Consider the following 13,548-nt stretch of genomic DNA (forward strand, 5'->3'; position numbering starts at 1 on the left):
TAAATCCTCCAGAAGGGGCAAATCCAGCCTTTTAGGTTTCAGATTCCACTGGATCTTTTGATGTTACATGAATTCCAATGAGGGACAGAAGCTGGCCATAAATTCTAACAAATAATAGTTTTTATTCCATCCTTGTAAAGTGTCATCATATTTATGAGGTCTAGATAAGGCATACCTCAATAAAATTAGGGTTAATTGAGGTCTAGTGGAAGGTTTAGAGTACAGGGAGTTAAGTGGAGTTCCCCTGCAACCCCTCTGGGCTCGGTGCAAGGATACAAAGTTAAATGTGTTCTAGTGGTGGCACAGAGTCTCCTGTAAAGGAATTTACAGACCTGAAAACCTAGATTGATAGAAAAAAAGGTTTATTGTAGGGGTTTAGAAGTAAGGTTAAAGTCTGGTTAGTAATAGGTATTAGATAGAGAAAAGAATACACAATAAGTGGCAGACAGAGAGTCTGTGATGCAAAGCATGGTGTTTGCATGTTTTGACCCTCTGCAAAGAGATGATTCCAGCTTGGCTCTTTTATTTGGTTAAAGGGGCCTATGGGTGCAGTCCCAGGTTGGTTGCTTGCTGAACTCAGCGAGGGCCAGAACCAGCCAGGTGGGGGTTGGGAAACCTGAGCAGATCATTAGTTAGCTCAGATCAGGATATCTCCCCTTGGAATACAAAAGGGTGCTTTTGACCAGATCTTATAAATCAAAGGTCAGCCATGGGGGTTGGGGATCATAAAGGAATCTTAAAGGGGATGGGGGTTGAGAATCAGAAAGGAATCTAAAAGGGGCCACTGCCTGCATCAATATGGACTGTTTTTTATCAGTGGTTTCAATGTGTTTAATGAACATGCATAGCTTTGATGGAAGAAAGAACAATAAAAGAAGTTTTAAGATTAAAAAAAATATTTTTTATAACTGTGGAGATATTTGTGTAAGTACTATTACCTTTTAATGTTAAAAATATTTTTAAAAATTTTATATATTAAAAAAAAAACAGGTTCTGAGAGATAAAGTGATTTGTGCATGTCCCAAAGATTGTAAATATTAAAAGCTGTGTGTCCTAACTTCATGTTTTGGGTACCAGAACGTAATATTCTTGAAGTCAGGGACTATTTAATTTTTGTCTTTTTATCTCCAGAACTTAGCATAGTCCCTGGCATACAGTAATCACTTAATAAATGCTTGTTGGATATGAATGAATTTATTATTATCTCTTTAATCAGAAAAAGTAATTCTACCAATAAAAATGATAAATAACCTTTACATAGTTCTTTAAGATTTATAAATTGTTTATTTATATTATTTGATTTAAGCCTCATAGCAGTTCTGGGAATGATGTCAGTATTATCTCCATTTTGAAGATGAGGAAAAAGAGGGTCAAAAATGTTAAGAGACTGGCACAGGATCCCACATCTGCTAAATCCACAAGGCAGAATTTGAACTCAGTTTTTCCTGACTCTAACACCAATGCTCTTTCCATTGTACTATCTGGCTAAAAAAAGGTGTAAATACTGCATCACTTTTGATGATTCATTTAGAGATGATGTATAAAAATATTAAAAATAAAATATACAAGCAGATAATTCCACTTAAATGCTATTTCATCTGAATAGAACTGATAAGGTTTAAAAATAGTGCTTATGGACAAACAAGTTTATTATAATATCAGTTGTTAGCATAAGGAAGATAAATTTGGATTGAAAAGAAATTAAAGGACTAAAACTGAATTAGTTACTAATTTAGTAATTGAAAAGAAACTGTAATTAGAAGCTAAAACTCTATTTCTTAGCTTACCACATTTCCTGCCTGATATGATAATATGCCCTATCAACTTGAGTTTATCATTTTTCCTTTAGTACTTCAGTATCCCAACCACTTCTTTGGTGAAAATATAACTATTGAAGATACATTTTAAATCTAAACTATCCTGGGATTAGTTTATACTGATAATAATAGAGATATCTGGAAGAATAAAAACTCTAGACAGATAAAGGAAACTATTAAAAGTTTAATTCAGAGTAATTTAGACCTAAATCACAGGAACTTAATACTATATTATACATGAAACACCAGAGGTGTTATGCTAATTCAGAATAGATAATACAATTAACATTTTAAAACTAATACACAGTCCCCAAATTGTTATTTTAAAAAGCCAAGCCAAAGTTTGCTAACAAAGAACAATTAATTTTACACATGCTTTTATTTTAAAAATATATTAGTATGTATATGAAAGATTATTAAATATTTGATGAATTTTATGTCTGAAATTTGTTTTAACTTCCCTTATTTTAGAGCTATCCATGCTTACGTCTGGGAGATTATATTTTACAGTACCTATTTGCTAGCAAGGCATTATCTAGTTGGATAAAGCCAATTTAAGTCATATAGAAATTTATATGTTATAATTGTGCCTGTTAGGAACTGTTTTGCTTTCTGTATTAGTTATTCCCAGAACTTAACTCAATGCCTGAAAAATAATAATGCCTAATAAATGCCTTTTCATTAATTCAGTGTTAAATGAAGTATCTCAATGAAATTCAAAATTATAATTGCTTGAACTTTCATGGGAAGAAGAATTTATATTTCTAAAATGCTTCCAAGGAGGAAAAACCTAAACATCATTTAGATCTATGATGTGATTCAAAATCAAATAAATAGATCCACCAAGTTGAGGTTTGTTCATCTGGACAGTAGCGTAAATAAAATGAACCAAAAAAAAAAAAGTATTATTTAACCAAAAGGTTGAGTAAATAAATCATCATAAACTTAGGGAGGCTATGAATTTCAAGACATTTAAGATTGTTGCACCTAGAGTGTATCTCAGGAATCATAGAATATTAAAGAGGTGTACAGATAAGGAAGCCAAGGCCCAGAGAAATTAACAACCCACTCAATTTCATGCAACTAAGGAAAAGTCAGGCTTAGATCCAGTTATTTTGGCATTATATTCCATGATGGGAATTTATTTCAATTTTTACTTAATTTTAATTATTTTTTATTCAATATTTTTATTTTCTCCAGTTACAGTTATTTTTTTTTTTACATTTGTTTGTACAATTTGACTTCCAGATTCTATACCTTCTTTCTCCCCTTCACTGAGTAGACACATGTGAAATTATGTAAAACATTCTCCCCTCCCCCCAGAAAAACCCTCAAGAAAAAAATAAAGTAAAAAAAATATGCTTCAATCTGTACTCAAACTCAATCAGGTCTGTCTTTGGATGAATCTCATTTTTCATCATAAATCCTTCAGAGCAGTATTGAATCATATTACTGAGAATAGCAAGGCCATTCATAGCTGCTCATCCAACAATATTGCTGTTACTTTTTGCACAATACATTTCCCTTTGCTTTAATTCTTGAAGGATTTTCCAGGGTTTTCTGAGAGCATCCTGCTCATCATTTCTTATAGAATTAATATATTTCATTTTTGATTTTAATGCTAAGAAGATATATTTCCACTTCTCAGATAGAAGTTAAATAACCATGTTTTCTCTCCTAATTAGAGTATGAACTCTAAGGGAACAGAGACTCTCTTACTTGTTCTATTTATATCACCAGGGCAGGGCTTCGCACATAATAAATGCTTAATAAATTCTTTTTTCACTCATTTATTAACTTTTGTGATGTAGCCTATAATTTTCCTTCATGAATAATACATACCAAACTTTATTTCTCAAATACATGGAATGATTTTTTTTCATTTTCCTTCATAAAAACATTTTGTGTAGTTATAGAATCTTGACTAAATCAAACATCTAAGAATGTTTTTCCTCTTTTGTTGTTCAGTTGTTTCATTCATATCTGACCCATTTGGAGGTTTTCTTCCCACTTTGTTTTTCATTCTGTCTCTTACATTGAATGCCCCTCTTATATCTTTTCATTCTGAAGTCACTAATTTTGTGAATTCATTCTTCTGACATTTGTCTTAAATTATGCAATTGTATTCCATACTTTAGGTATCAATCAGGTTTCACTTTTCTATAATCTCTGACAGTCAGGATATATGTTTCTATGTGTTAAACTTGAGTCATCAATATTATTATATAAACTAAATTATGCAGCATCACAAAAGGCAAAAAACCTTGTTGATTGATTACGTCTTCTAAAAATCTGATAACAATCAAGATTATGTCAAATATAGTAGTATTATTTTCTTTTCACTATTTCCATTAATTTCCTACTAACATCACTAGGTCAAAAATGAGCATTTGCTTTTTATATTCCTGTGTGTGCCAAAATTTCTTTGTGATACTTTCATTTGGTTTATAGAGCTGGGCAAATGTTTATTGATTATGGACACTGTCAGCTTACTTAACTCCACTTTTACTTCACTTCATTCATCCATTCTTCATCAGTAAACTTTAAATGAATTCTTTCAACAAAAAACAAATTTATCCCCCCCCAAATGAAAACAAAAAACAACCAAAAAAATAACAAATACATGCCTGTAGCATTCATAGGTTTGTACAAGGCATTAGGGAAATATAAAGTTTAATTAACACACAGTCTTTGTCCTTATTGACTTTAATATAGACATAAGAAACCAGTATAGATGAAAATGATATATACCATCACATGATCAAAGTATTTTTTATTAATTTTATAATTATACATTTTTTGACAGTATATATGCATGAGTAATTTTTTATAACATTATCCCTTGTATTCATTTTTCCAGATTTTCCCCTCCCTCCCTCTACTCCCTCCCTTAGATGACAGACAATCTCATACATTTTACATGTGTTACAGTATAACCTAGATATAATATATATGTGTAAATCCAATTTTCTTGTTGCACATTAATTATTAGCTTCCGAAGGTATAAGTAACCTGGGTAGATAGACAGTAGTGCTAATATTTTACATTCAATTCCCAGTGTTCCTTCCCTGGGTGCAGCTGTCTCTGTCTATCATTGATCATCTGAAAGTGAGTTGGATCTTCTCTATGTTGAAAATTTCCACTTCCATCAGAATACATCCTCATACAGCATTGTTGTTGAAGTGTATAGTGATCTTCTGGTTCTGCTCATTTCACTCAGCATCAGGTCATGAAAGTCTCTCCAAGCCTTTCTGAATTTATCCTGCTGGTCATTTCTTACAGAGCAATAATATTCCATAGCCTTCATATACCATAATTTACCCAACCATTCTCCAATTGATAGACATCCATTCATCTTCCAGTTTCTAGGCACTATGAAAAGAGCTGCTACAAACATTTTGGCACACACAAGTCCCTTTCTCCTCTTTAGTATTTCTTTGGGATATAAGCCCAGTAATAGCACTGCTGGATCAAAGGGTATGCACAATTTGATAACTTTTTGGGCATAGTTCCAGATTGCTCTCCAGAATGGCCGGATTTTTTCACAACTCCACCAACAATGTATCAGTGTCCCAGTTTTCCCACATCCCCTCCAACATTCATCATTATTTGTTCCTGTCATCTTAGCCAATCTGACAGGTGTGTAGTGGTATCTCAGAGTTGTCTTAATTTACATTTCTCTGATCAGTAGTGATTTGGAACACTCTTTCATATGAGTGGATATAGTTTCAATTTCATTATCTGAGAATTGTCTGTTCATATCCTTTGACCATTTATCAATTGGAGAATGGTTTGTTTTCTTATAAATTAGGATCAGTTCTCTATATATTTTGGAAATGAGATCTTTGTGAGAACCTTTAACTATAAAAATATTTTCCCAATCTGTTACTTCCCTTCTAATCTTGTTTGAATTAGTATTGTATAGAAAGTTTTTAGTTTGGTGTAATCAAAATCTTCTATTTTGTGATCAATAATGATCTCTAGTTCTCCTCTGGTCATAAATTCCTTCCTCCTCCACAGGTCTGAGAGGTAGACTATCCTCTGTTCCTTTAATCTATTTATGATGTCATTCTTTATGCCTAAATCATGGACACATTTTGATCTTATCTTGGTATATGGTGTTAAGTGTGGGTCCATATCTAATTTCTGGTATACTAATTTCCAGTTTCCCCAACAGTTTTTTCAAATAATGCATTTTTATCCCTAATATTGGTATCTTTGGGTTTATCAAACACTAGATTGCTATAGTTGTACCCTTTTTTGTCCTTTGTACCTAATCTGTTCCACTGATCGACTGGTCTATTTCTTAGCCAATACCAAGTGGTTTTGGTGACTGGTGGTATATAATATAATTTTATATCAGCTATACCTAGACCACCTTCATCTGACTTTTTTTTTTTCATTATTTCCCTTGAAATTCTTGACCTTTTATTTTTCCATATGAACTTTGTTGTTATATTTTCTAGGTCACTAAAATAGTTTCTTAGGAGTCTGATTGGTATAGCACTAAATAAATAGATTAGTTTGGGGAGTATTGTTGTCTTTATTATATTTGCCCGGCCTATCCACGAGCATTGAATGTCTTTCCAATTATTTAAATCTGACTTTATTTTTGTGGCAAGTGTTTTGTAATTTTTCTCATATAATTCCTGACTTTTCTTTGGCAGACAGATTCCAAATATTTTATACTCTCAACATTTGTTTGGAATGGAATTTCTCTTTGTATCTCTTGCTGTTGCATTTTGTTGGTGATGTATAAAAATGCTGAGGATTTATGTGGATTTATTTTGTATCTAGCAACTTTGCTAAAGTTGTGAATTATTTCTAATAACTTTTTATTAGAATCTCTGGGGTTTTCTAAGTATACCATCATATCGTCTGCAAAGAGGGAAAGTTTGATTTCCTCTTATTCCTTTAATCTCTTTTTTGACTCTTATTGCCAAGGCTAACATTTCTAATACAATATTGAATAGTAATGGTGATAGTGGGCAACCTTGTTTCACTCCTGATCTTACTGGAAAAGGTTCCATTTTATCTCCTTGCATATTATGCTTACTGACGGTCTTAAATATATGCTCCTGATTATTCTAAGGAATAGCCCATTTATTCCTATACTCTCAAGCGTTTTTAGTAGGAATGGATGTTGGATTTTATCAAATGCTTTTTCTGCAAAATGATCAAAGTTTTAAAAGTCTGTGAAGAAAGTGTTACACGGAAAGGTTTTTGAATAAGATGACATGTGAGTTGTGTTTTAAAAGATAAATAAAGAGTTAGTAGATGGACTGATGATAGCATGGAACTTGAGTTATTACTAATCAAATATCAAAATATCCAATTGATTCATGAAAAAAATGTGTCATTCCATTACAAAACTTAAATGGATTGATTTTTTGATGATTGACAGAATTGATGAGATTTTCTGCCATGGTATTCTTTGGTGCTTTTGTCTTTTGACCCTCATAAACTACATCAGAAGGCCAAAATTATTTTTTCAAAAATTTTCATCTCCTTTCTTGGAAACATTTTGTGCAGTTATAGACTACACAGATATGGATGATGAAATCCATCATTTAAGGAAACAATTTTACCCTTTTGTTTTTCAGTTTCATTCACATCTGACTTTCTCCTTTCATTTGAAGGCTTTTTGGCAAAGATAATGGAATGATTTGCCATTTCTTTTTCTGACTCATTTTATGAATGAAGAAACTGAAAGAAACAAGTGACTTGCTCAGGTTTATATAGCTAGTGTCTGAGTCCACATATGAACTCAGGTCTTCCTGATTTTAGGCCCAGAGCTTTATCTACTGTACTATATATATAGCCTTAATAGATATTAAATCATTTCATCCCAGCTATTGATCTTTTTTATTGATAGTTTTTATTTACCCGATATGTGCATGGATAATTTTACAATATTGACAATTGCCAAACCTTTTGTTTTAATTTTTCCCCTCCTTTCCCCCTCCCCCAGGATGGCAGGTTGACCAATATATGTTAAATATTTAAAGTATAAATTAAATACGATATATTTATACATGTCCAAACAGTTGTTTTGCTGTACAAAAAGAATTGGATTTTGAAATGGTGTACAATTAACCTGTGAAGGAAATAAAAAATGCAGACGGACAAAATTAGAGGTATTTGGAATTCTATGTAATGGTTCATAGTCATCTCCCAGAGTTCTTTCACTAGGTGTAGCTGGTTCAGTTCATTACTGCTGTGTTGGAACTGATTTGGTTCATCTCATTGTTGAAAATGGCCACGTCCATCAGAATTGATCATCATATAGTATTGTTGCTGAAGTATACAACGATCTCCTGGTCCTGCGTATTTCACTCAACATCAGTTCATATAAGTCTCTCCATGCCTCTCTGAAATCATCCTGTTTCTTGCAGAACAATAATATTCCATAATATTCATATACCACAATTTATTCAGCCATTCTCCAATTGATGGGCATCCACTTAGTTTCTAGTTTCTGGCTACTACAAAGAGGGCTACCACAAACATTCTTACACATATAGGACCCTTCTTCAAGATCTCTTTGGGATATTAGCCCAGTAGTATCCCTGCTGGGTCAAAGGGTATGCACAGTTGGATAACTTTTTAGCATAGTTCCAAATTGCTCTCCTAAATGCCAGCCATTTTTTATTTCTAAATATATGGCAAACTCAGGTGTTATATGGAAATGATATACTGCTCCCCAGTAATCAAAGTAAAAAATATATTTTTTCTTAACTGACTATTACTAGCATCCTTTGAGCCTCCTGGATTCTCAGAATTGAAAGAGGTCATTGAGGTCATCCAATACAAATTCTTTCCTAGGCTTTTCTATATTGATGAGCCACTAAACTCCTTAAAAACAGGGACTTTTTTCATTTAAGCTTTTGTATCCCTAATGACTGAATCAGGAATATCTGGGTTTAAGTTTGTCCTTATTTCTTAGCTATGTGAACAGAGGAAATATATAAGGAAACTGACACATCTATTCCACTTTCTAAGTTTTGTCCTTCTGACACTTTAATCTATGAAGAACAAATTGACCACTATTTTTCCTCTAAGCCTTACAAATGAAGATGCTCAGCATTTTAATATCATAGAAACAAGAAACTATAGAAAAACTTGTAGTTTCTGTTGTTATTTCTATTTGTTGTTGTTGGTTGGTTGGAATCACACTGAAAAATTTCAAAATGAAATCATTTTGAAGAAGCTAATCCAGTAGTGGAATGCTGAATGTGTTGAATGGGAGAGAGAAATTAAAGTCAAGGATATCCAATGAAGTTATCCAATGAAGAGGTGAAAAAAGTCTATACTAGCATGATGAAATAGGTGTTAGTAAGAAGCAACAGTCCAGTAGGAAAAAAAAATACTGGCTTTAGAATCAGAGGTCTTAAGTTAGGTTCAAATCTTGCTTCTGGCATCACCTGTTTGATTTTTGGATGTCACTAAAACTCTCTAGACCTCAGTTTATCACAACTATAAAGGGATTGGATCGGAATATGTTGCTACTACTTTTGGTGAACCATTCTCAGGATCACATTGAAATGATATTTCCTTTTTCAGGGGGGATTTCTCCCCCATTCATAAGGCCCTTAAGCCTGATCAAACTATCTGAAGAGACACTCTCCCTCTCTTCCAGAATGACTGTACTCTTGGTTTAATTAGTTTTGTGCTTCTTCCTTCCTTTCCCTAGCACTTTGAATTTTACATTCATGCAGATTTTAGTCTTAAAGACATTTTATTTTAAAAAGAACATATTGTGTTTACAAAGTAAGGAAACATTCATCAAATATAATTTTGGAAATACAAACAAAAGTTACAGACTCCTTTCAAGGAGTATACAATCTAATAGGCTAAAGAAAAAAATATAGAGAAGATAAGAGATATAAGAGAATTTCATATGACAAAATGCTATGAGAAATATGAATAGGAGGGAGAGTTCTTTTCTAAACTTCCTTTTTATCAGCAATCTTCCTCTCTGCCTTTCTCCATCTCTCTGTCTCTGTGTCCCATTTACTGTCTCTCTCTTTCTCTAAAGTCTTTTACATTATTCTGATTAACTTTTTTTTATATTGTACCCTGATTCATAACCTGCTACCATATCCCATAGAATGTAAATTAATTGAGTTCTATTTAGTTTCTATCTTTGTATCCTTAAGCCTAGGATAATGTCTAGCTCATGGTAGATAGTTAAATGTTGGACTGAGTCTTATCTTTGTATACTAATAATAGTAGTTCATATTTATATAGTTCTTTAAAGTTTATGAAACATATTATCTCATATGAGCCTCATAACATTTAGACAGGTAATATTATCTCCATTTTTGAATTGGGAAAACATGCTGGGAATATAGTTAATTTTCCAGTCATACATCTAGCATGTCTCTGCAGCACAATTCAAACTAAATTCTTCCTAAATCAGAGTCCAGCCTTCTCTCTACTATGACACTTAGTTATCTGTATCTCCAGCATGCATGTGACCAATGAAATATGTTTCTTGAAATGAATTAAATATATATTTTTAATTTTATCTAAGGCAAATAAGTAGGCCACAAATATGCTTTCTCTTCTTTCTACCAAGAATCCCTTTTGACAAAAGGCATATGTCTTTACTATCAGTATTGAATCCCCTAAAAAAAAAAAAGCAGGGAACAATTTTAAAGGACAGTATTTAGGACATCATTAAAACTTTGTTGAGAAAGACTGTGTATGTATTTATAGGATTTCATCTTTTCCAATTAACCTGTCAGAGAAGTGTCACTTGGTGTTTTGCTTACTACCCAAAATAATTAAATGGGAATTAGTTGTTATACTTACTTCATTGAGTGGAAGAGAAACTAAGGTTTGTGAACATGAACAAATGATTATCTGAAGGAAAATGAGAATAAAACAGAAAATATTGAAACAGTGAAAGCTCAAATAAGTATTGTCCAAGAAGAAATTTATTACTAGTAGCAAGATGATGAATTTGTGTATGCTCACCAATCACTTTTTTATTAAACAAAAGGAAATTAGAAAAGTTAAAAGTGAATATTTTGAACACTATATTTTTCTAATGGGTCTATACATTTTTTTTCATCTACTATACATGTTCTTAATCAAGAGACCATGAAATATCATAGTAAGAACACTGGATCAGGAGTTCATAGGGCAAATCATTGCACTTGCCTGTGACCCAGGTCTTTTTTGTGTTCAATGTAGTAGCATTACCTACTTTACTACCTTCCTAATTTACATGCTAGTTGGAAAGTAAATAGTTTGTAAAATTTTAAAATGCTCTATGGGATACCATCATAGAAAGCAGCTAGTGGGCAGAAGGATCCTTGCATTCATCTTCCTCTGGAGTCTGACATCTGCTGGTTTTGATCTCCAGTCAGCTGAGAAAGGTGGGGAGGAGACCTCAAAATAGTACAGACAATTTGCAGACAAGGAAACAGGACTTGTGGATCAAGACCAGGATTCATCTGAAGATACATTGAAAACCAGATGCAGAAGCAGAATTAAAACTCAGAGTTTCTCATCTTCTGGATTTTGCTAATCTTGATTTGACAGGGATTTATCCAGAAGTATTTTACTAAATCCCTGGAACAAGTGAAGGAAGCTAAAAAGCCCATTTCAGAAGTCCTTGCCATCTGGAACCATCACAGCAACTAGCTGAAGTATCTAATTCCACATGAGGGAAGACCCATTGAAAAGGATGAATCATTTTTAGTGTGTTTGCTGTGGAATTGGGAAGTTTGCTTCCAGAGAAATGAGCTAGTATTTTACTTTTCTTTCTGCAAAAGTTAGAGATTCCCAGAAGACACTACTGTGTATTTAATCCTTTGTTTAATATAAACTTAATGTGCTCACTTTGCTGCACAAATACTAATATGAACTTGATATTTCAGTTTTTAATGCCTTCAGACTGACTGCGTTGGGGTAGATAGGTGGCACAGTGAATACAGCCCCAGTCCTGAAGTCAGGAGGACCTGGGTTCAAATCTGGCACTTAACACTTCCTAGCTGTGTGACCCTGGGCAAGTTACTTAACCCCAATTGCCTAGACAAAAACAAAACAAAGCAAAAATAAGGAAGGAAAAACAGAGGATTTGTGGTGACCCAACTAATTGATATGTAATCTACTGTAAAATAGTTTTGTAAAACAATCTGTTATAGAGAAGCTGGTCAACTAATTCTCTTTCCAAGGTGATGACCATTGGAAATAGTTTCAAAGGAATTAAAGTAAAGTTATTAGCAAGGTTTATTCAGAAAAAAACAAACAAAACAACAACAACAACAACAAAAAAAAAACTATGTTGTCAAGATTTTAAAAGTATAGTGAAGGTTGAATTTCCTCCAATATTACAATATATAGAAATATTCAATGATACTACCATCCAATTGTTTTCCTAAAAAAAAAATTAAAGAATTTTTGGGTGCTGTATGGATTTTGCAAGAAGAGCCAGATTATTTTAAAAATGAAGGAACTGGAAATCACTGGGAAGCAGAAGAAATCGATTTAGTCCCTTCTTATATGACATTAAGAGGAGAACAATATTAATTTGTCATTATGGTACAATGAACAGAAGCACAGAGCCAGGAACTTAAGCCAGGGCTTAAGTCTTGCCTTGGACTCACATTGACTAAAGGACACTGATTTCAAATCCCTAAGCAGTCCCCTATAAACTCTGGAGGCACACACATTCCATATACCAATATCAAACCAGATGAACTATTACACGGGATATCTGGATGAGTTCAAAGACTTGTTTATTTCTTTTATCCCAGTAGACTCATGCTGGGAGCAGTTAGGAAGAGGAATCATATCACATGCTAAGCTTTCCCAACTGGGAATATATTATAGATTTTTATAAACTGCTCTTAGAAAGAAATGCTTTGGATTTCTTTAATAATGGACCATGAGGACAAGGAAATATTTGAAACATGATTAGGAAGGTTCTGTAATTGAATTACATTGCTGAGGTTTCTGGGATTGTATTGTTGTAGGTGAAAGAATTATGTTTTTAATTTCATTCCACTATTCATTCATCGAGTAGTGCCTGGGTAAGCAAATACTTAGAAGATGGAGGTCAGCAGAACATATGATCATGATGGCTGCCTTACACTCTCTGGCTGTGCCCACCCTCAATACTTAATTAGATGAGTGTGTTGTGGCTTTGAGTTACTATGGCCGTTACACCCGAAATATTAGAGAATGGAAGAAGACTATTCTTCACCCAGGACCTCATATGCATGTAATTTAAATCTCCAGGCTCACTGTCAAGTCAATGTGGGTCCCAATAATTTTTTTCTTCCCTCCCTCCCTCCCTCCCTCCCTCCCTTTCTCCCTTCTTCCTTTCCTTCTTTTGTTCCCTTCTCTTTCTCCCCCTCTCTTCTTTTCCCCCTCTCCCCCACCCTTTCCTTCTCCCTCTCCCCCACCCTTTCCTTCTCCCTCTCCCTCTCCCTCTCTTCTTTTCCTGTTTGAGAACCTATGTTGTAATTTACCATATCATTCAGACTTTTGCTACACAAATACAATGCCCCTGTCGAGATGTAGTTATTGTTCTTTTTGGCTTTTCCCAATAATAGGAATGAAAAAATTTTATGTGGAAACAAATAAATGCTTCATAGAAGGAATAAATATAAAAATATGTGTTTTAACCTAAACTTGAGTTTAATAAGAACATCCTAATTTAAAAACAAACAATTGGTTTTTGAAATGAGATATTGTTGTTAAGAACAAATTGGGA

The 13,548-nt window shown here is 33.3% G+C and overlaps 1 protein-coding gene across 1 annotated transcript in view; it reads left to right on the top strand.

Annotated features, from left to right (window-relative positions):
• CSMD1 (CUB and Sushi multiple domains 1) overlaps positions 1 to 13,548 on the top strand; it is a 2,669,009-nt gene that overhangs the window by 2,458,218 nt on the left and 197,243 nt on the right.

Source organism: Sminthopsis crassicaudata, chromosome 2, assembly GCF_048593235.1.
Source record: "Sminthopsis crassicaudata isolate SCR6 chromosome 2, ASM4859323v1, whole genome shotgun sequence".
Lineage (NCBI taxonomy): Eukaryota > Metazoa > Chordata > Mammalia > Dasyuromorphia > Dasyuridae > Sminthopsis > Sminthopsis crassicaudata.